This window comes from Condylostylus longicornis, unplaced genomic scaffold (assembly GCF_029603195.1).
Source record: "Condylostylus longicornis isolate FDR11 unplaced genomic scaffold, ASM2960319v2 ptg000004l, whole genome shotgun sequence".
In the NCBI taxonomy this organism is placed as follows: domain Eukaryota; kingdom Metazoa; phylum Arthropoda; class Insecta; order Diptera; family Dolichopodidae; genus Condylostylus; species Condylostylus longicornis.
The window spans coordinates 6195038-6197111 of NW_026577973.1; the positions used below are offsets into that span (position 1 = coordinate 6195038).

The 2074-nt window shown below is 24.3% G+C and overlaps 1 long non-coding RNA gene across 1 annotated transcript; it reads left to right on the forward strand.

The window, feature by feature from the left end:
* The first annotated feature begins 1069 nt into the window (after positions 1–1069).
* LOC129608959 (uncharacterized) lies at positions 1070–1597 on the forward strand. The gene is made up of 3 exons (XR_008696925.1): positions 1070–1282; positions 1343–1467; positions 1527–1597. It is a non-coding gene; the product is annotated as an uncharacterized LOC129608959 (long non-coding RNA).
* Positions 1598–2074: the final 477 nt, after the last annotated feature.

A 2074-nucleotide genomic window follows, 5' to 3' on the forward strand; every position in this document is an offset into this window, starting at 1 on the left:
TTAAAATCAAATCAAAATTTTAATTGTTAATTTAAATTTGCTTTATTTTCATTTTAATAGTTATTGCAAACTTAAATTAATATTTTCCAAATTTATTTCAACTCGAAACCAGACTTAAAATAAGTATTTCCAAACTTAGAATAAAATTAAAATTTAAAAATCTTGCTTTGAAATTGTAGTTATTGAAATGGGTTTGACGTGATGTTATTTCAATATCAAAATTTAAAAATCAAATTTTGAAATTTTAAATTTACATTTATATTATTTATTTTGACAAGCTTAAAATGAAATCAATCAATTTTAAATTAAGATTTTTCAAACTTAATACACAATGTTTTCACATATTTCACAACATTTTCTCTCATATTTTAACGGGACAAATTCGAGAAGAATTTTTTCTTTCTCATAATTCGTTCAGTTTGACTTTATGCTTGGTGCCGCAAATACGTACATTGTGTTTATAAACGTGTTTTGACTTGTTTAAACGAAAAAATAGATTACATATTAAATATAATAATTTTAAAATGTTTTTAAAAAGTAAATAATAAAAAAAAAGTTTTAAATAATAATAAAAGTGAATTTGATAAAATGAGTGAAGAAAATCTGGTAATTATTTTAGAGGATTATTTAAGTGGACAACCCAAATCAACAAAAGAAAAATATGGCAATGAACAAATTCACGAATCCGTAATATTAATAAGCGAAAATAAGGATGACAAACGTTTACTCGATTTTTTAGAAAAAAAGATATAACAGAGGATTTTACATATCTAAAGCGTAAGTATTTCAATGAATTCTAATGCATTTTTGGTTTAAAAATTAGACGCATTTTAAAATGTTTAAACTACGAAGTATATTTGTAGGTATAGATATATATACATTATATATACATCTATATATCTACATATAATACTACACTACATTTTGTATATTTACGTGTAAGTAAAATATAGACTGTAAAGTTAAAAATTTACATTGTGTAAACTGCAAATTTTAACAATTTTTTATAGTGATCACGCCAAAGGTTCAATTTTTTAAAAGTTTAAATTTTAAACCATTTGAATTGAAAATTATTATTTCTAAACTTTTTTATGCAAAATCAAAACTATATATGCATACTTTAAGTGCATATCTTTATTTAAGAATGTAACTACATTTCAGGCTCTGACATAACTTTTAGAAGCTTGCAATATACCTCGAAAGACGAAATACGAGAAACATATAATATATTGGTATCAGAGCTGAGTCTTTCGAAAAACTACTTCGTGGGCGAAAACAAGAAGTACGTAGCACGAATTAACAAAAAAAATTTTTAATTTAGATTTTTATTCACGGATTTTAGTTTGGAATGGACGATACTGTTACTATTACGAATTCTATTACAGAGTGGGTCAGTGAAAGTTCGGGTTGATCAAACAGTGTTTCAGAAAGCTAACAAAAAAAGTGAATCTGATGCATTAAACGGAAGTATTTAGTCATAGTATTTTATATTAAAAATAAATAATATTTTAAAAATTTTTTTTTAGCATTTCTCTAAAAAAATTCCATCCACAAGTAGAGAAAAATATTTAATTTTGCAATATCAATGCAATCAAAAGATGAACAATCGTATTAGTAATAAATTAGTTAATCTAATTATGGAAGAATTAGTAGCAAACGACGTTAATTTGAAAATTAACGATTTTCCAAGTTTGGTTGAAATTATGTGTGAACTTCCCTGATAAAATTAATTACAAAATAAGTTGTCTTATTGTATGTATGAAGCTATATGCAGATACATTTCATTTCATACATTATTTTTTCTATTTATTTCTAGGAATATTATTTTATTCCTCGCACTCATAAGAAATTGTGGACCTCTTAAATATCTTTAGCCAATGCGAATCGAAGATAAACATAAAGAAGCAATAATTTACTTTAGTAATATAACGTCAGGAATGAATCCGTCTCATACATTAGCAAAAAAGTCTGGTCTAATGTCCTCTAAGTTTTTGTTGACTTATGAAAAGGGCCTAACTTTCCATATCCAATATGGTAAATTTAGTACGATTAATTTAGAAAAAACAAGTTTTTT